At 44.6% G+C, this 20,247-nt stretch overlaps 2 long non-coding RNA genes across 3 annotated transcripts in view; one reads left to right on the top strand and one right to left on the bottom strand.

Moving 5' to 3' along the window:
• The first annotated feature begins 2,758 nt into the window (after positions 1 to 2,758).
• Positions 2,759 to 20,247, top strand: part of LOC114015079 (uncharacterized) — a 41,759-nt gene continuing 24,270 nt past the window's right edge. For both annotated transcript variants that reach the window (XR_003558842.2, XR_003558841.2), the window contains exons 1-3: positions 2,759 to 2,855; positions 4,706 to 4,780; positions 7,790 to 7,920. This is a non-coding gene — a long non-coding RNA (uncharacterized LOC114015079). The remainder of the gene's footprint in view (positions 2,856 to 4,705; positions 4,781 to 7,789; positions 7,921 to 20,247) is intronic.
• On the bottom strand, positions 2,854 to 19,178 carry LOC114015080 (uncharacterized). Its single transcript, XR_003558843.2, has 3 exons — positions 19,051 to 19,178; positions 13,684 to 13,867; positions 2,854 to 4,296 (listed from the first exon to the last, which is right to left on the bottom strand). It is a non-coding gene; the product is annotated as an uncharacterized LOC114015080 (long non-coding RNA).

The following is a 20,247-nucleotide window of genomic DNA, read 5'->3' as shown; positions in this document are numbered from 1 at the left end:
CAGAGTGGAAAGGTATAGACGTGAGCTTTTCAGTCGGGTCATAACTCATCAGTCAACTCAGTAGTGACCTTGCAAGCTCAGTAAGAAGCTCGCTTACAGGATGCAAGCCTTTGTTGATGTTTTTTAATGTAAATGAGACAAATGATTGTGTAGATTTCTCTCTGGGTTTCACAGCTTGGGCTCACAACTGACCCGATCACCACTGAAAAGCCAGCTGATTTATGCTGGTCATGGGATACAATTCTTGGGATGCCGTAAGTATGCTTGTAAACAGGGGGTTACAATGGAAAGAAAAACGGTTTTCCTATTATAACTTTATTTTGGGCACTGGTCTAAGCGCCATCTCACGTACAGTATTGTTTTATAGGTATACCTTTCAAGTAGAGACAAGGTCTCCAAGTCACTAACAAAGAAACAGGGTGAGGTGGTTGACTAATGCAGGCAAAACCTTGCATCTTATCTAATCCTGCCTGGAGAGTGTTGCTAAGGACTGCGGTGGTGCCACACACATGAGGCTGGGCAGGGGCCTGGGAGTGTCTGTGAGCGCTTGGTAAAAGCCTCCTTGACTTTTGGGCGCTGGAGGGATGGCTGAGCTGAAGTGCCAGTTTAGCGCCAGGTCAGTTGGAATTCACTGGAAAGCAGTAGGTGAATGAATGCACCAGGTGGCTCGGAACTGAAGAGCGTATGGTGTGTTTTAAGCTTGGTAACAAGCTTTGGTTTGTGGAAGTTGACTACAGTTTCTGCAGCTGCAAATATGGATGCTAAGAGGATATTCTCATAGGGAGAGAATGTGCATGCTTTAGGAAAAAAAAAAAAAAAGGCTCACGAGCCTCCACTCCATTGCTGGAGTCAATTGCAAGAGGTGGGACAGTGAGATCACTTGCTAGAATCGGTTCCAGCAACGCGATGTTTGGCAGTACAAACGCCCACTCGTCTATAGTCGCTGAGTCTGTCGCAGGGTGCTGGGTGGCACCCTCCTCGCAGGGGTGCCTGGTGTGTGGGAAGAAGGGAGAATGTCTAGCAAGCTGTGTTCAGAGCCTTGCTGCCTGGTCCTCCGCCCCCAGTGCGGCTGGCCCTAGCCACAAACTGCAATGCCACCGTCCCTGGGGTCGTATCCATACTGAGCGTCACAGGTACTGGCAGGCGGCACTCAGTGCTGTGTGGGAAGGCTGCCTAACCCAGCTCCTTCCCAGCCAGCACAGCTCGTGACTTTCATACTGGCAAACTCCAAATGTAAAATAAGACGACGTGCAGCAAGGGTCTGGAGTCTCCTTGGTCCTTTGCTCGCTGCTTGGTGTGCGCAGGGCCACCGCTGCCCAGTGGCAGCAGCAGTGCCAGCGGCCGCCGGCAGCTGGGATCTGCGGTACCTGGTGTATTTGGGCTCTTCCTCATAGGCAGCAGGGCTGTGTGCCCTGGGTCTCAGGGCTGCTTCAGCCCAGCTTCTCTCGGCTTCCTGGTGACCTAGGTGTCAGAACACCTTTGAAATGTCAGTCTGTGATCTTGTGGTGAGCGCACGCTGGAAATGAATAATGTTTTTCGTGCATGATTTGTATTTTGTGCAGTATAAAAATTGATGGAAATTTTTTTGTGTTCAACAGCTCCAGAAATACCCACCAGGAAACAGAGTTTCTACGGAAAAAGAGTGATTGCTTTTATTATGCATGAGCACACGGACACCTTTCTCCAGTCTTCCCAAACAAACTTCTCACACTTTATAGTTTCTATGTGCCTGATATTATAACATTTATATTCTTTTAGAGCAGGTTTTGGGAACGCATGGCATTTAGAAAGTAGACAACATGTACAGGTCTATATAGCTGTATGCACTAGGAAATATTTACAGAAATTCAGTGTTACATTCTGGTAACCGTAACTGTTGACCAAATAGCACCCATTGCAGTCATAAGCTAGCTGGTTTTAATTCGGCCAGGATTTGATGCCAACAGGTGCCCCAGGTTCACAGCCTGAGGAAGGGCTGCTCTCCTTGCACTGTGCATCCACAGCTCACTGTAAATGCAGGATTTGCATACACTGTACCATCTGCTGCCAGCACAATTAGTGGTAATGTGAATGGCGATCTTAAAATAGCATATGCTGAAAACATATCTCTGCAGACTATTTAGCAGGAGAATTTCATTGCAATTTTTTTTTTTTTCCAGGTAAAAATCAGTTTCTGTGTTTACAGCTGATAACCAGGTTAGCATCATGATAATTTCCTAAATAGTTGACGTGATCTTCTCTGAAACCTTAGAAGCCAGTCATGCTTATAATGAACAGCAGAGTTTGCCTGATGTTTTATATAGTCTATTTAAGGTCATTGTTATGCTTTAATGTTTTGTTTTGCTTTTTAAAACAAATAGCACAGGCTGGAAAAGAAACATAGGGGTTCCTTTCTATACTTGCTACCTGTTCTGTTCAACAGCATCGCACTGACAGATGAGCAAGCTCTATAGGAGCTAAATCTGCTTTAAATAATCGTTCAACGGGAAGTTGCTAATTAGGATCTGAAGTTAGAAATCCTATCAAAGAAAAAGTGCTTTGTGAGGTGGACAGCTGGGATAAGTGGGACATAAAAAGGAAGGCAGGAACTCGGGAAGTTGGGAAGTGCTTTCTTCTGGGAGTTGAATGAGTCAAGAAAGTCATACTCGGGTGGAAAAGATGGAGTGCAATGCTGAATACTAAAATGCATGAGCAATAATGTTGCCTTCTGGATATTTACAGTAATCTTTCTGCTATTCTCATCATTGGAAAAACCTCAGCTGGACTTCTCTGGCGTTGCAGTTCCAGAGGATGTGGACCAGTTGGAAAGAGCCCAAAGAGAAGCACAATTAGAGGTCTCGGATGTGACCGAGGAGGTAAGAGCTAATCGTGTTACATGTTTCAGCTTTTAGAGGAGAAGACTTTGGGCAACATAGGGGTGATCCTCAAGTATGCAGGAGGGCAGGATCAAGCTGTAAAAAGGACAGAAATAGTCTTTCCTAAAAGCCCATGGTTTATTTCATAGGACCTTTTGATCTCGCACTACAGGAAGAAAGATATAGGTTAAAGAATAGCGAAAAGCTTTCTAACAGTAGAGTTCTAAATGGAAATACTGGAGTTTCTGTCTTTGAAGGTCTTTAAAAACACAGTAGACAAATCTGTCATGAATGATTTAGGTATAGATGATCCTGCCCAGGGCAGGGGGATAGGATAAATCAGACTACTTCATATGAGGTATTTTCTTTCCCTGATTTTCTGTGATTCCACATTGAGGTTATGCTGACTTTACATGTGTTTGGATCAGATCCATTACTCTTGTCTGAGTCACATTCCAGGACAGGATTTTAGAAAGGGCTTTGAAAAACTTCAGTGTGATTTGGGTGCCTGCTTCCCTTTTTATCCTTTTGAGAATCCTAGCCTGTGAAAGTATTCTTCCAGCCAAAGCCAGATAATTTTCTGTATGTTGATATTTAAGTCCTCTGGCTAAATCTTTGTTTCCATGAAATGTTTCTGCCTGCTCCAACATGCCCTTGTGCATTAAATTGCTATTTTTCTGGATGAATCATGCTGAGAACATTCAACATATCAAGCTGGGTGTAAAAATGTGCAGTCAGAATGTGAACTAATCAACAGCAGCTCTTGTATTTCTTCTTTACGTGCAAAAAGGACCATTTCCAGATCTCTCCACTGGCTCTGGGTAACCCAAATATCTGAGTGAACAATAAACTGACCCAACCAGCAGACAGCCCCATGGGAAGCAGAGGTTTGGCAAAGGCTTACTAATCTAGCATGAAAACAGAACAGATTTTAAATGAATAAAGTAAACAACATTGTGAAATTCTGTTGATACTTTCTTATGAGCTGTGCATAGCGTCTATGCTTTTTGCCTCATCCATGCTCTCTGTTGTCTACACATTTGGACCTCCTGTTGGCTGCTGCAACTGTTTTTCTGGTGCTCTTTGATGTCCCATCAGTACTTGTCTTGTGCAGTGTTGCTCCATGGATTTCTCCAAAGAGTCTTTTCCATCTTTCTTCATGTTTTACATCAAGAATGAGGAGCAAGTTACATTGGGGTTAGGAAGTCAAGTGACTACACTTAAGTGCGAGCCTAAAAGCTCCACAACTGAAATGTGCCTGTCCTCTGCATAACAGCCGAGGAGCAGGTTATTAACCCGGGAGCCTGGTGTGCTGCTGCTTAGGCGAAGGGACTTGAGTTCATATTACTCACAAGTGTACTTTCTACACAAGAAAAAGAGGGAGTAGAGTTGTTCCTCAGCCCTTCTTCTCAAGCTGGGTCTCACTTTGGAGAGGGCACGCCTAGGGCAGGAGAAGAAAGAGGCACAAGCATGAGTTGGTTGCCCTGTGAGGAAGGGATGTTAAAAGGAGAGAGTCTGCTTGCAACTGAGCCATTGAAGTACTTGCCAGGGCGCAGGGTTGAACCACAGAGGACCTGTAAATTGGGTTTTCCACAGCCTGAAGGAATATGAGAACCATCAGCTCATCATACGAACCACGTTATAAAAGAAAAAAAATATTAATCTGTCAACTACAGATCGTAGGCACTTCAGAGCAGAAAGCTGTTCTGAGCTCACGATGATCTGGATCTCACACCTAGATGACTTATGGCTCTCAGTCTGGGAAAGATTATTTCAGGGAAGTTTCCCTCTTGTGCATTCCCTGCTTGTCAGTTGGGTGCCTTCCCCATGCCTCCCTTGCCCTCTTTCAGGAGAACTTCACTGCAGGCACCTCTCTGGATTTGCTGCATAAGGGAGATGTGGGGAATGCCTGAAGACCGCTGGAGGTAGGTGCACTTTGCCAAGCCCCAGCCTGCAGAAGTCCCCCTGCAAATTGGTGCCCAGACTGTCACTTTCAGCACTCTCCACTGTTCTGTAAGGCTGCTTTGCTTGCTTTTCTCCTGTGCTTTGCAGACCTTCCTGTGCTATATATGCTTCCCTTTCCTCTTCTTATCATGCTATATAGTCCTTGCTTGCATCAGCTTCCCGCTTCCTTATTGGTTCTTAATCCAGTTTAACTCCTCTTTTTGCTGTTAGTGGTTGCCTACATATTCCCCTGTGGGCTCTTCTGGCAACACACACTTTGAAGCTCAGAGCTGCGCTGATCAGCGCCCATGCGGTGTGCCAGGCACGCTGCATCTCCCCCAGCTCTCGCGCCCCAGAAGCACAGGGCAGTGCCTCTCTTGCTCTTTCAGGGCTTGGGACAAGGTGTCCCTGCACGCCTGGCCCACCGCTCCCTTCAGAGCGGCCAGCCTTGCACGTGCCCGCTTGGTTTTTTCTTAAGCCTCCGTGCCCCGGTGTTGGCGGCATCTGTGACTAAGTGTCAGCCCCGTTGGGTTGCGGTGAGGCAGGCAGGTCTAACTAGCTGCCTGACCACAGCCCGTCTGCCCAAACACGAGGCTGGCCCGTGAGCCTGCCTGGCTGCCCAGCGGTGCAACCAGAACCCCACCAGCTGCTTGGGGCTACTGGGTGCTGCTTTGAACCCCAACCACGGAGGACTGCCCGGGTCCTGCTTCCTTGATGGTTCTTGCTCCCGCTTGTCCTGTGCCTATAGCACAGCATCCCTGGCTGCAAACAGCGCTCCTGCCCTCCATCAGGCTCCTGCCCTCCCTCCAGCCCTATCTAACCTTAACACAGGTTCTGTACATGGATGGCAGCCGACGACCTGCAGCATGGTTAAGCTCTCCTGATGTTCAGCAGGGAGATGGTTTAAAGGGTGAACCGTTATGTGCCAGAAAACACACTGCTGTGTGCTCCTCCAGGAGCCGTGGCTGTCATCACCCTCGCAGCGCTCGCTGTGACATTGGCACATGACCTATGCTGAGGTTGGCATGAAAACTCTTGGTCTGTCTTTCCAAATCAAGTGGCTTTGGCCTGCTTTCCGTTACACTGGCAGCACCGTGGCATTGGCACAGCCAGCCCTGCTGCTCCCCTGCGGGGGTGCAGCCTCGGCCAGCACCCCAGCAGCAGCTACCATGCTGCCAGTGCTCCCACCCGTGTGGCCTCCGGACCCCAATCAAGGGACCACGAGGCTCTGTGTAAGGTCATTGTCTCTCCCCAGGACAGCCTCTTGGCAGCTGGTGGCAAGATGAGGACACCCTGGAAAGGGGACTGTGACAGCTCCACAAGACAGTGTCTCCAAGCCTTGAAGTCCAGGTCGCTGTTTGATCCGGCAGCAGTACTGGACTGCTGCACTTACAGACAAGTCCTAGAGACCCTGATCTCATCCCATAGCCTCAGTTCTCATGAACAAAATGTTTATTTAACTTGCTACTAGATATTTCATTATCTTGTCGGTATTATTTTATCTCTTAAAGTCCATTTTTTAAATTTAAGTTCATGCAATACAGTATTTTCAAAATGAAATGTCCTGACTTTTCAGGACAAAATATTGTGACTTCTGTGGTGAAATTATTTCTCCAAAATCATGTATTCGTGAAGGATTTTGCTCGCTCAAAGCTTGCTGTTAAAGATCCTTCTTTCTAAACACTTCTCCCTCTGTACTGCTGGGCAGAGAAACTAGACAAGGTCAAGCTTTAAGTCTGGGTGGATTCTGGTGTCCTGACTTCTGCAGATGTTTGCTAAATCAAGCTGTAAGCAATTCAAGGAAAGCATCTGTCTTTGTGAAGCACAGTATGTCTTCATCTGCTGCTTGACCCACAGCCTTTCAGAATATAGCTCCTTTCTCGTTTTTCTTTGGGTGTCCTCCAGCTCTACTGTATTTTCCATTTCATCTCCTTCAGCAGTGTGACTAAGCACCTCTTGAGGCTTAGTCTATGACATGGTCAGTTCATTTGAGTTGATATTTTCTGGGAGTTATACAGCTGGACTCTGGTTTTTAAGTTTCCCTTTACCCAGTAATTTTTTTTCCCCTTGGAATAGCTGAAGGAAATGCACACAAACTAAAATCTGCATGTGGTTTTACTTGGAACACTTAACGAGAGGCATTGATCTATGTGTTTCTAGTCTGTTTCTACAACAAAATGTTATTCTGAATTCTGTACAGACCTTCCCTTACATTTGCAAAAGTGAAGATATTTGGCAATTACAATTTCAGCCAGAAAGCAATACATTCTGAGCAGTTCTGGAACATCATATTCATGTACTTTCCTCTTTCTGCCATCCAGATCCTCTTTTAATGAGGGAAAGACATTGGTGGTCATGCTTTGTGTTCCCAAGGTGCCTTGGCTCCCAGAAGCTCTCCCCATATTCTCTTCCAGGCTTTCCAGGCGCGTTAACAAACATCCATTGCTGCATAGACAGAGGCAGCCTTTATGGTTTTTGCCATGATTAAACTTGGCAAGATTGACATATTGGATTTAAGAGAAAGAGTCTGGGTTAAAGTGCAGGCTGGACTACCAGGAAAAAGCAGGAAAAAACCCCAGCCCCAGGCAGAGGGAAGGCAGGTTGACTGCTGGAGGTGCAGTCCTCTGCTGCCCCAGCTTGGGCTGGATGGTTTCAGGCAAGCCTACCTTTGATCTCAGACTCTCATGGTTGCTAAACTTTACTCACACATTGATGTCAGTAGGATTATGTGTGAGGTTAAATTAGATTAATAAGTGTTTGCTAAATTGGAGCTTTGGACGTGCTCCTGGAGAGCACACGAAGGACATTGTTGTGGGCAGCTGGAGTCACAGCCATGAGTCATGCCACTTGATGAGAAACAAGGAGCATCTGTTAATGGCAGGTGCTCTAACTGAGAGCAAAATAAAGTTCAGCACAAAAGCCTGGTTTCTCATTTCTTCGGTGTACCCAGGCCCATTTGCTTCTGATTAAACCTGTTTTTCTTCACACAGCTGCGATTTCCAATCACGGTACCCTGGGGCACCTGGGTGCTAACATCCCTGGTGTGTGCTGGCTTCTCCCTGCAGTTTGCTGACTTGTAGCTCTGTGGCCGGGGAAACTGCAGCCTTCCTCCCATCAGTGGGTAAGTGTGTTTGCCTTATCCATATCTATACATCTGAGAATTTTAAGTAGTTGCTCCACGTGTTTTTTAGTCGATCAGATTTGTGCTGTACTGTGCATCTGAATGGAAATTTGCTGACTGCATTTGGTTTTTGGTCTCCAGGCACTCGGAGAGCTTGGCTATTCCTGTTAGAGTTCATGGAGAAAGATCCTGCCTACTTAAAGTCAGCGTTGTTGGCTTCGATAAATCAAGAAAGTTTGTGCATTAAAGGATTTTCCAGGTTGTTTGTTTTCCAGGCTGTTCAGAGCCTCCAGAAGCGTTTTTAGTTAGCATGTAACAGTCAGCTTTTAATGTAGGCTGCTGTGAGATGGAGGAGGAGATTGAGCAATGTGTGAAAGGCGGTTTACTTGTTCTCCCAGAAAGGACTCAAAATAGCAATTTGTGGTTTGGATGTGAAGTGTGAAGAGGTTATCTGACTGACCTGGGATCACGCAGGGTCTCTGCAGTAGGACTAGAAAACAGTTTGCTATCTTCCAGTGCAGTGCTGCACCTAGTGATGTATGGAACAGCAATGAACCCTTCAGTGACCTTTATTACAAAACCAGGCTCTTAGGTACCTTTCTCCTTTTTCTGAGTTTTTGTAGGCTACTATCACCATATTCATGTTCACTGCTTCTTAAACCGTGATTTATTAAAGTGGTATTAACTAATCCAAGAGCTACTGAGAACCTCTGCTCAAACTAGCAAATGCTTTTCTTTGATTTTGGATGCAAGTTAATGGAGCCATGAGAGACTGGTAATACTCTGAGCGTCTATGGCTTAACCACAGAAGTGTTATACCTGTGCTATCCTGCTCGAGGTTTGGTGTTCCCTAGTGCTTCAAGGACTGGTAGGAAGCCGAGTTGGAATGGCAGGGTTGGGCGGTTGTTGCGCACAGGGCTGAATGTGACCTATAGGCAATGTTGTTTTGTAACTTCTGAGAATGCAGATGGCAAGGCTAGGGGAGAGGAAACTGTAGGATGGGTAAAGAAAGTGGATAATCTTTAGCTGGGCTAACAAACTGCATATCTGCGATACAAAGCTGAATTTCTTCCCTCTTTCAAGTGGACTTGTAGTGTAAATGATCAGGGAAACTTGGGTCGAGGCTCTGTAAAGCACCGTATTTGTCATCTTGCCTTTCTACTGCGTTTTTTTTTGTTTTCAGCTGGGAGGTATAGCACCCCAAAATATGATCTCCACCTGTTAGGACAGCACTTAGTGGTAGAAACAGATCTCCACATGATTTGCACCAAACTTTGTCATAAAAATTCATACGCTCAAAGAACGAAGCATTTAATTTTGAATGCTTGCAATGCAAAAAGCAGACTTTGGGGTAGAAAAGGTATCAGAGTGAGTGTATTCACCAAGAGGTTCACCACGTTTTTTCCTCGGTATGGTTTCAGAATAGCCTAAGACCAAAAGAGAGGCCCCCGTAACTTCCCTGCAGCAGGCTCCTGCGGATGCAATCACAGCAGGGGCTGACTGAGGTGTGAGCCCTGAGATGGTCTGTAATATAGTTATCGGAGTCTGGTTTCCTTCATTAACCTTTGACCTCCAAATACCTGGGTTGAGACATGGCAATGTTGTTTGATAACAGAAGAAAGCACAGGGGTAGTTAAAACTGCACTCTTGGTTGTCACCGCCTTGTTTACCTAAGGCGTGTGATGATGGTCAGGGGACAGGCGTTGACAAACATTAGAAGGATTTTTTTCTGAGGAAAAGCTAAGCATGAGAATAGGGGGGATGTGGCTGAAGATGAGTTTTGCTTTGCATATCTTAGCAGTGGGTTAGAGAGGATGGAAGTTGGAAGTGAGACTTTGGCTATCTAGTTATCTGAGGAAATAAAAGATTTACTCTTCTCTGACCTATATTTCTGGTAAGATGTGGGTTTGTGGGTAAATTCAGACTTTTTCTTGTTGTTGCTAGCAAATGCAATGTTAAAGTACACACACAAAAATTGCTGTTAGAGTAAGCCAGAAGTAGCTGTATCTCCATCAGAAAAATCAGTTCTTTGATAGTGGTATCTTTGTAGCTTTCTCTCTTCCCCCTTTCCCCTTCACATCTGGGGATGTGGTTACCCCTCACCTCTGTCAGCTGCCTCCGCTCAGGGAACCCCCTGGCAGGCTGGAGCAAACCGGGCAGCTCCACGTTACGTGACTCCTGGTCGCCTGTTTTGGGTAATGAGGAAGTGTCCAGTACTCCACTTGGTTTTGGGTAGTTACAGAGTCCCCTTAGGCCCTATGACATGTGATGTGGAGTAGATTAATCTCAGGACTGCCCTTTTCCATGCTGGATCAGTGCTGAAAGCAGCCAAGACTGGGAATCACAGTTGAAATCCAATAGTCGAAATCTCCCAAGGTCTTTGGGAGATACTGTCTTCTGATTTTTATGATTCACATCCCTCCAACCTGAGTGAGGTGACAACATGGATTTGGGTAATCTGTTTTCCAGGATTTTTCTTAAGTAGTCAGAACTGAAGTAATACTCTCCAGAAAGCATCAGTACTCTGTAGTGGCTGTTGGGGAGAGGATGTCAAGTAGAAATCTTGAGAACTTCTTTCATGTTACTACTCTTTCATCAAAACTTCTCATTAACCTACCATTCAGATTAACTTGCCATTGACCTAATTTTCTTATGTCTTTTTAAATGATGTTGCATTTCACCCTGGAATGAAGCACAGTGCTGCTAAAACTCTTTTAATTTATATTGTGTTTGACAGAGCAGCTCTGATTTTTGGGTGAAGGTGTTCTTGCAGTTATGTCGAGCTCTGTAAGGAGTTTACAACAATCACAAAAGCAGTGAGATTTGAGAGATCAGATTAAACCCCAGGAGCTGCCGTTAAAGCTCATTGAAGCAAAGGGCAGGGCTTCTGGTGACCCATTAATCTCTGCATCTGCCCCCGCATACATGGGAGTTTGGAGTTTGCAGGAAGGTGCATGCCCTATGCCAGGAATGAATAGTATGTGGTCTTGACAATGCATTTAGCCTCCTCCGCATGCAGGAATGAGAGCCCAAGTAGCTTGTCCCTTATCTTATGTGTTTGTCCCTTGCTTGTCACCCTGTCAATTGCCAGCGCTGCTAGTCTGGCTCATGTTTTAGATGGCCTCTCGACCTTTGACTGTTTAGTTGACGTGTCTGCAAAATGATGCTTTTGGTAGAGTTTTTGCATACTTGGGATCTGAAACAGAAGGAAAAACTTAGGGACTGAATCTGAGGTGTTGAAATGAGTTTGTTTTTTTTTTTTTCTCAATCAAAAATTCTTTTTATGCTATATGAAAATGAATAAAAATACATGTTAAGCCTTAGCTCTTCGACAAAACTGCCCAAGAAACCTGTAAGAAAGATTTAATGAGAATGTGTTGATGAACATGTGTTCTCTTTGTCTTTAGCCCTGAATTAATTTCTGGATTTTTATTTGTCTGCGTGGGGATTGATAGCTCTCTTGATTTAGAGGTGTTTAACATTGCCTTTCAAGAGTAACCAAATCTGCACATCTGAGGTAGCATGTTCTCCTCCAAGTCAGAAGGAATAAATTGTTTAACAGCTGCTCATTCTTCGTTTACTAACCAGTACATCCTAGATGAAGATTTTCAGTATTTTGTTCTGGATTGCTTAGCCACATCCTTGTATTTGGTCAGGTTCCTGTGTTTAAGTGAACCGTGTTGCATTCAGCATGTCAGCTTCTAGGACAGTGTTTGAAAGAAACAGTTCTAACTGTTTTGAGGCATACAACATTCAGGTCTGTTGAGGGTATCGTAGCATTGACGGTTGTCTTTCAGGGCTATAAAACGTTTGAAATGTTTTTGTATGGTGCTATGTACAGCAACTGATGTGCATTTAGAAGGCATATTTAGAATAACATCAAGTATTAAAATAATGGCTTTGAAAAAGCTGGATGAATTTTTAAAACGTTATTTTGCTGTGAATTGATCTTCTAGAAATTTCCACAGGAGTTACGATGCCATTAGCAGTGTGCATTGTGTCAAGGAGGTCCTGAGCACCATGAGCTTGCTGTGCTCTTATCAGGGAATAGACAAAATGGAAGCCTTTCCTCTTCCCTGGATGCACTGAAGCATTTAGAGTTAAAATGTTCTAGGCAACTGCTAGAGAAACATTCCTCACTGTGTGCCACCTCTGTGAGCAAAAAATATGAGCCCAAATAAAAATATGAGGCCAAATAAAAAGCAGAGTATTCATAATGAACAGTCTCTTAAATATTTCCCTTTTAATCAAGGTCAGAAAGTATTTACTGTATTCGCACGTGCCCAGGCCTCCCCATTGTCACACCTAACTGTTGAAATGAAGAAGCGTTCATGCTATGGCATGGTGAGATGGGAAACAGTCGTGGTTTGGGATGATACAGGCTAGATGGGAGGCCAGCAAGATATATTTAATTTCAAAAGATGATTTGAAAAACCAGTTTCTCAGCGATACCTGTAGGGGTTATCTTCCTTCTGGGCACGGTGTAATCAAACGTGCCACAGTTTTTCCTGCTGTTTTCTTGTTTGGAAATGGACATTAAAAAGCACCGTATGGCTGAACTTCCCTTTGTACTGTGTCGTGAAACAAGGCAAGGAGATTGATAACGGAGTTCAGTTGTCTGAAAATGCATTTCAGTGAGTTTTTTTAAGACAGACGTATTTTCACATCAAGTGAAAGCAAGTAATGCAGGACGTTTCAGACAGAAACCTGCATGGTAACTGCAGGTGAAAACTTCTGAGGACCTTCTTTGACACTGTTACTCATATCTCTGAATACTAAGATGTAGCAGTTCACACTAGCATCGTGCCAAGCATGTGAAAATGAACATCTCTGCCAGCGAAGAACTTCAGTGTGTGTGTGTGTGTGTGTATATATATATATATGATCTCCTTTTGAAAGCAAAGCCCCAATTACAGGTGTTCTGTTATGTTGTTGTTTTTTTTTTATTTATTATGCCATGGTTCTCACCTGTTAGAATAAGCCATTTAGAGAAAAAAAAACCCTCAGAAAATACAACTTAAACTGAATCTTTAAATGAGCCAAAGAAATACTTAATCTTGAAAACCAACAAGAACATGTCCCACATCCTTGAATTTACAGACTGATTTTTTTTTTTTTTTTTTTTTTTAAAACTTTGAAAGATTAAGTACTTCTTTCCCAAATACTCACCCGAAAGTACTTTGTGGGAGAGCCAGTTAATTGTTACTGCTTCAGGGAACTTTAAGTAAAAAACACTGAGGCTGTTTTAATGATCTTATTGCTGAAAATATATGGTTCTATTGTCTCTATTTTGCATGCTAAGTCCCGAGAAAGTTTTGAAGGACTGTGAAGAACAAGGTTATTACAACTACCTTCACTGGAATTCTGCTTTATTATAACAGTTGTTCGAAACTGTTTAGGCAACTGGGAACCATCATAAGTTTTAATAAAGTTTAATTAAATTCAATTAGGTTTGTTGCTTCTTTGTGCATTTAATTTTCCAACAGATAAGATATATAGATAAATATAAAAATGTGTACGTATGCTGTATCTATATATAGATATACAGATATATCTGCACACACAATTTATGGAATTACTAATAAGTAATTAACACATGAAAGTTGCAATATATAATTACTACCTCCCAAGTAAAAACATAATAAATGTTTCTGAAAGGTACTGGACAGGTCATTCTGTGTTGTAATAATCCCCCAGGTATGGTTTTGTACTCGGATGACAGCTAGGTATCGTACAAATAACACATAGCTGTGCAGTACATACCTGTGCCCATCTTGCCGTCTCCTTTTCTGATGATGAAGTTACCTGAAGGTACCAGCCGGTTGCAGAGATCCAGGTGGCACCGCAGGTTCAGGCTCTGAGGCACGTTTCTGGATGGGCGATTTAGCTGCAAGTCTGTGATGGGAATCAAGCAAACGGCATAGCTCTGCCTCCTCACACTTTCTGCCTGCAAACAAGATGGTAGGAGCTGAAGAAAATCTTTCTAGTAAATAGGTAATGTGATTAACTGGTGTACAATTCACGGTCAGTCTGCAGAGGGATCAAAGATGGGGAATGGGACATATGGACAAAAGCAGGCATGAGCCGCTGGCTCCATGGGGCGGTTGTGCTGCTCGCCTTCCCGGCCAGCCCAGTGTCGGGCAAGCTGCAGCACTGGGCTGTTGGGAGACTAGGAGTGAACTGATGGAACGTTTGGAGTTCGATGTTCCCAAGCCTCCTCATCTACACCCAGAATCTAAGGAGAATATAGATCATTTGTTCTCTCTCAGCCTGACTGCTGATGAAAAGCAGTCTTCTACTTTCATGTGTTAGCCTGCAGTGAAGGGAAAAAGAGTTTGTGCTTGAGTCCAAGTATAGGTTTTTTAATTTATTCATCAGCTGAAAGAATTAATGGTTATAGTTTGTGAACATATTGAAGCCTCAACTAGTTGTAGTGTTTGGTTTTTTTAAAAAAAAAAAACACATTATGCAATATGCCAAGTAGAAAAGTTGATTTAAAAAACCCACAATAATAAAAAAACCTTCCCAGAGTGATGAAGACTGTTATACAGGGCTGTCATTTGGTGCCAACGTGATTTTCCAGTGATCTTGAAAACAAAGAGTGAGGGAACACTGAACAGTAGGCTGTCTCAACAAGTGCGCGTGTGAAACATGTTTTTTCTTCCCCTGCCCAGTCAAAAGCTCGTGTTATTCACACACCTTTGGGGCAATTATTTGAAAAGTTATTTAGCTCCCTGTGCGTTTCTCATCCATGGATGTTTCCAAGGCAGTTGTGGGCAGAATGCAGCAGGGCTGGGAGCAAGCTGCTTTGTTTGCTGGCCGCTTAGGGTGGGCAGAGCGATGGCAGAATGATGTACAGCTGTGGGGCACGTGGTCGATGTAATGAGAGGGGTAGGCGGTTAATAAACACATGAAACCTGGTGCAGTGATGCTGTAGAAATGCCAGGCCCGCCTGAGGTGTCAACACACCAGTTTTAAATTTTTAAATGACATGCAAGTGTCTTCTTTCTATACCCAGTGTATGCTGGGTGAAAACAGCTGGGTTTATTTACAGTTGGTTTCCTTTCCCCACTGACCCCCCAATTTTTTTATCCTTACCAAACTTTCATCGTGGAGACAAGGAGCCTTCAGTGAACCTTGGAGAGCAAAAGCTTTGCCCTGAAACTCATGGTGTTACTGGTAAGCTTGCTCTGGTCCTGGTGAGATCCTTGGAGCAGAGACAGTCTCAATTTTTGGTGGTGCCAAAGCCTAGTGCTTCTGTCATGCGAAATGTAATTCTGGTATGTTAAAGGACCAGCTTCTCTGCTTTGAGTCTGAAGAGATTTTCTTGTAATAAATAACTCCTCAGAGAGGTGGCACTGGCCTGAGTGAACTAGAGAGAAATCCAGTTTCTGCGGCTCCCCTAAATGTGGGAGTGTTGGTGCTTGGCCAGCTTGGTGATGTGAGCTGCACAGAGGCATACCTGGACTTTCCCCAGGGGCAAAAATGCACTGCTTAGCTCCTGCTTAGTGAAATGTGTGGTGTCAGGCGTTTGCCAGCACCGTCGGCTTGGATTGCATCTAAATGCATCCGAAGGAACAAGGACGTGGTGGAGTCGTGCGGCTGCTGGCACCGTGCCTCTTGAGCCAGTGCCTGGGGTTCAGCTGTGGGGTAAGGCTCCTGGCTTCAGCGGGGCTGTTCTGAGCTTGCAGGTGCAACGCCTGCTCCGGTGCCTTGATGCAGAGGAGTCCCGGCTTCCTCGGGAGCTCCCGCGGGGAAGATGCTGCAAGACGTGTGTTTGTGAGCATTGAGTGGGATAAAGTAGAACAACGCGGACCCACCATGGGCCTTTCTGCAGCATCTCTGCTGCTTGCGAGGGAAGCTTTGTGAGGGCAGTGAATGCCCTCCAGTGGCAGAAAATAGGTAAATAGGTTGATTCCGTTTGTTTTCCATAACTGATAACTAATTGGTGTATATAGTCCAATTCCAGTTTATAGCTGTGTCCCCTTACAGGGTAGCAGTGCAGTATTAGTGAGTGTCCCTGTCTCTGGTCTTGCAGTTCACAACAGGGCGCAGCAAAAAGCTTAAGCTCAGCTGAGATCTTTACTTTTACATAAGGATGAATGAAATAGTTACTTTTATATAAGGCAGTGGGCCTGAGGTCAGTGAGAGGATGCTCTTACTAACAACCTTGTGTTGCTGAAGGTCATGTAATCAGACTGTGCAGCTTCAGGAGCTGCCTGTTGATACAGTCGTGTTTGCCGGAGCATACACCGGGAAGGGGGGCATCCAGCGTGCTGCAGCCAGCAGGCAGAGATGGGGAGAATGGGAAATGTGGGGTCTGAAGGCGTGAATCTCTTCCACAGAGAGGTTTTACGCAAGTGTGGAGGTTTTGTGTTGGTTTTGATTGTGTTTTTGTTTTTTAAATAGTGCTGCCATAATGTGTCCAGGCATGTTTGTGGGTCAGAGCAATTAAGATTTTTCTTGCTAGTTTACAATGTGGAAACATCCTTTAGAGGGCACTGAACACGCTGCAGCCTATTTGCATCTTTGTCATGGAATAATCCTCTGGTAATACAGAGACCACATGGGGTGGAAATGTACTTGATCCACCCTGCATGTCAAACTCAGCACAGGTTTATAAACAAATAAGAAGCTTTTCTAACCATAAGTCAAAACCCCAAGAAGGGCTTGAATACCCCCACAGTGCTGACCCCAATGTGCCTGTTCAGTGAAGTTGTTTCCCCAGCCTGCGTCTTGGTGTCCCAAGCCTGGGGGAACTGCAAGGCACGTGCAGCAGGGCCAGCCACCGATGTTTATGTCAAAAAGTCCGTCGTGCTTGAGTGTTGTCTTAGGAGGAACAATTATCTAAGTGTTCATTAGAGAAAGTGGACCCGTAAGCCATTAGCTCCACTGTTCCTACATCCCAGGTTCATGTATGGGAATGCATCCATCTGATCATGGTCTCTGTGGCTGGGGGCTTTGTCTTGTTCCATGTTTTAGCTTGTTTGGATAGCCAGGCATCCAGTGCCCAGCCTGCGCTCTGTATAGGCCAGTGGCCTGGAAGTTGAAAACTGGCATCAAGGACGGAGTCCAGCCCAACATATTTTCCACTCTGAGTTGGCCAGAGTTCAGACATCTGGAAATCAAAATATCATGAGCATCTTTAAAAACAAAATTGAGCAGTGCGGCTTTTTTTTCCCTTTCTCCCTGCACCCCCCCCCCGCCCCCCTCCCCCCGCCACCTTGTGAAGCACAGCCCTTATAAATATTCTGACAACAGTGACCTCAGAAAGGGCTGATGCTGATGTGTCTTTTCTCTCTGGTCACTCTCTGCCATGCCCGGTCTGGCTCCATGCTAGATTGCTCTGTGGCGGGAAGACAGTTGTCTTGATTAAGACTTTTCAGTCGTCTTAAATAAAGTTACCTTGTTATTTGCAACACTTAGAGTCTTCCTTCCAAACAAAAGGATGATACCCCGAGATCTAAAGTAATATTTTTGGGTGATACAGAGGCTGCCCTTTTGGAGAAGAGATCAAGCTGTGCTGCGTGTGCTATGTGAATATCAGTACAGGTAAAAGAAGTAATTTGTACTTTAAATGACCCTGGATGTTTTCTCTGGAAATATTGCTTTTCCAGGAAGAATTTTCTGGGTTCATCATCATTTGGTGATGGCCCAGGAAAGAGTGAGATCAGGAACTGATGCAAAGGTTAGTGCAAGACACACAAGTCTCTTGTAAACTGTGGCTGGTTTGCTATGTAAGCTTAGTACAAGTTATTTAGCATTTCCCCCGCCTCCTTGAGTGCCTCTGTGTAACCAGCTACGCAGGGGTTTGCTGTTTAACCGTGCATCGCTCATGAGGGTTTCACTAAAATATCTATTGGAAAGAGACAAAGAATCTTCATAGTATTTGTGTTAGTTCTCAAGTGCTCTAAGAGCTGTGCTTTCCTTCCTGATTTTGGCAGATTGTTGATTTTACCCTTCAAATGTTTTGCTCGGTTCAGCAAGCAAATATAAAGACTTTTCTATTTTATTCTAGGAAATGCAAAAATCTATTGGATTAAATGAAAGAATTACCAAGTATATTTAATTAAAAACACTGGTTATCTTTCTTTTGATTTAAAGGACTTTGCAAAGTTGATAAAGAAACTGAGTTGTATAGAGTTAATCAGAGAAAACAAAATCTTTTTTCTTTTTTCTTTTAAATAATTTAGTATTACTTTTTCATTTTTTTGGCCTTTGAGGCTAGTATTATGAACACTTGTAACACATAGAAGTATATGAAGACAAATAATATTATTAGCAATTCAAGAGCAGAAAAGATCCTCAGTTAAGGAAAAACATATTTCTGCTTTCTCCAGATTGGTTTCCAAAGGCAATTTCCACCTCGATCCAAATGATATTTGTCTGCTGTTGAAGGCAGTCACATTGCAAGTCATAAGCCAAAATGTTCTTCACAAGATGCTCTGACGGAGCCAATTTCATGCTTATAGATTGCAGCTGAGTGTTAAAGTTTTGTGTTTCAAACACAAAGTGTAACAGCATGTTCATACTGCACAACTCAAATAATACAAGCGGCCAAAAAGTGAGTTCTGTTGACTTTTCTGTTGAAAACTTATGTTCTCAAAGGTCATCAGTCAATATTGCCTTGTGTGTGCTCGTGTGTATCGACAGGGTGTTGGGCTACGAGGAAAACATGAGCTCGTGTTGACACAGTGTTACTTGGAGGAAAAGGTACGTATCTGCTGCAAGAGTCATGTTTAGTAAGAGGAGTAGCACTCCACACCATTACTCATTTGCAATCAAGCACCGCGGTTAATTTGCTCAAACAGCAGATCGCAGCCTCCTGGGACGCCCTGCTGCACCATCGGCCCTGACCTGGCCAGGCTGGGGCACGCAGTGAAAGCAGCAAAACCAGGGACTTTTGCCCTGTTTGGTCCCGATAACGCTGCCCAGGGCCTGGCCTCAATGGGGACGTGGGACAAAGCTTTCAGGTTTCAGGCTGCCTCTGCTCGCTGCAGCCCCAGGGGGAGGATGTAGGCTGAGGATGCAGGCTCTGAGCATCGGCTGGACCAAAAGTTGACCAGCCTTTGGCTTTAACTCTGCTGAGCCCTGGCTCCGAGAGCTAAGGATTCCTCCTCTAGCACTGACCTCCTGGTAGCAGGGGTGTCCTCTCACAGATATACCGATCACTCAGGCAGCAATGCCAAGTTGCTGCAGCTGCCCATGTCCTCAGATAGACCGTGCGCTCCTGTTCCCTGCAGTGGTCATCACTGGGATTAGTAAAGTCCAAGCAAGTTTTAATGAGTGCTTATCTGCATGTCCAGCCAGCTTCAGGGTCACACCGGTACCCTGACACCAAAGGTTATGTTGACCCAGAAAGGAACTGGAGTACATCCAAACTGCTTCACGCTCAGCTCACTGATGTATTCTAATTAATAGGGCAGCTGCAGCAGCGCTGAGTTTTGAACTCGGGGTTTTTCATTCCCGGTTTAATGTCTGTGCATAACACTGCGATAGACATCTCTCGTGCGGTTTTGTGGTTTAGGATGTTACCCTTGCCTTTTACTGAGCAGTGTTGTGTCCCTCGCACAAATCCTTGGGTCAGTGTCCACAGGCAAGAGCATGAGCAAGACCTCGAGTGGTGAAAGGAAGCCTTGCTGTTTCAGATCTTCTTTGTCCTTCATTTAATTTAATTTCTTTTCTTTTTTTTGGGGGGGAGGGGTTTAATGTTCTGAAACAATGTCCTGTGCAGGAAAGGAATCCCTGAGCTTATGCTGTTTCTATGTTCAACAACCCTTTTTGATAGAGCACTTTGCCTGCTGCAGAAGGAGTGGTGAGGGATGTGTTTATGAGCAAGGATGGTCATGCATGGCAGCAGAAAATCTGAGCTCATCCCATCTCTCTTTCCTAAACAAGAGCCTGAAAATACTGCCAAAACCGCTCACTGCAAAACATAGAATTTGGCTCCTTGGCCACGTAAAAGCTGACTGGAGCTATGCCTCTGCTCAAAATGCTTTCAGATTTATAGGCTGTGTGGACTAGATAAAAATACTTGGAGGGGAAAAGGAGGCTTTGAGGGATTATTGACTCTTCACCTTATTACGGACAAATAAACCTACGGGTAAAAAGAGAACAGAAATGTGTTTACTCGGAGACATTTGATCTGATAGGGAGAGGCAGCTGCAGAGCCAAATGTGCCCTGCATGCTGTCTAATCTCCAGGAGATCTGGGCTGCAGGTCAGACCCATTAGTCAGACCCTAACCCCACTGAAGCCTCCTGTAGAAGGTAAAAAATGTCCGAGAAGACTGTGGTGATGCTTACTAATCCTTGGCTGTGCTATGGTG

The sequence above is a fragment of the Falco cherrug genome, chromosome 10 (assembly GCF_023634085.1).
Source record: "Falco cherrug isolate bFalChe1 chromosome 10, bFalChe1.pri, whole genome shotgun sequence".
Taxonomy (NCBI): domain Eukaryota; kingdom Metazoa; phylum Chordata; class Aves; order Falconiformes; family Falconidae; genus Falco; species Falco cherrug.
The sequence above is the reverse complement of the archived record's forward strand: the minus strand, read 5'-3'. Positions and strand labels throughout refer to the sequence as shown.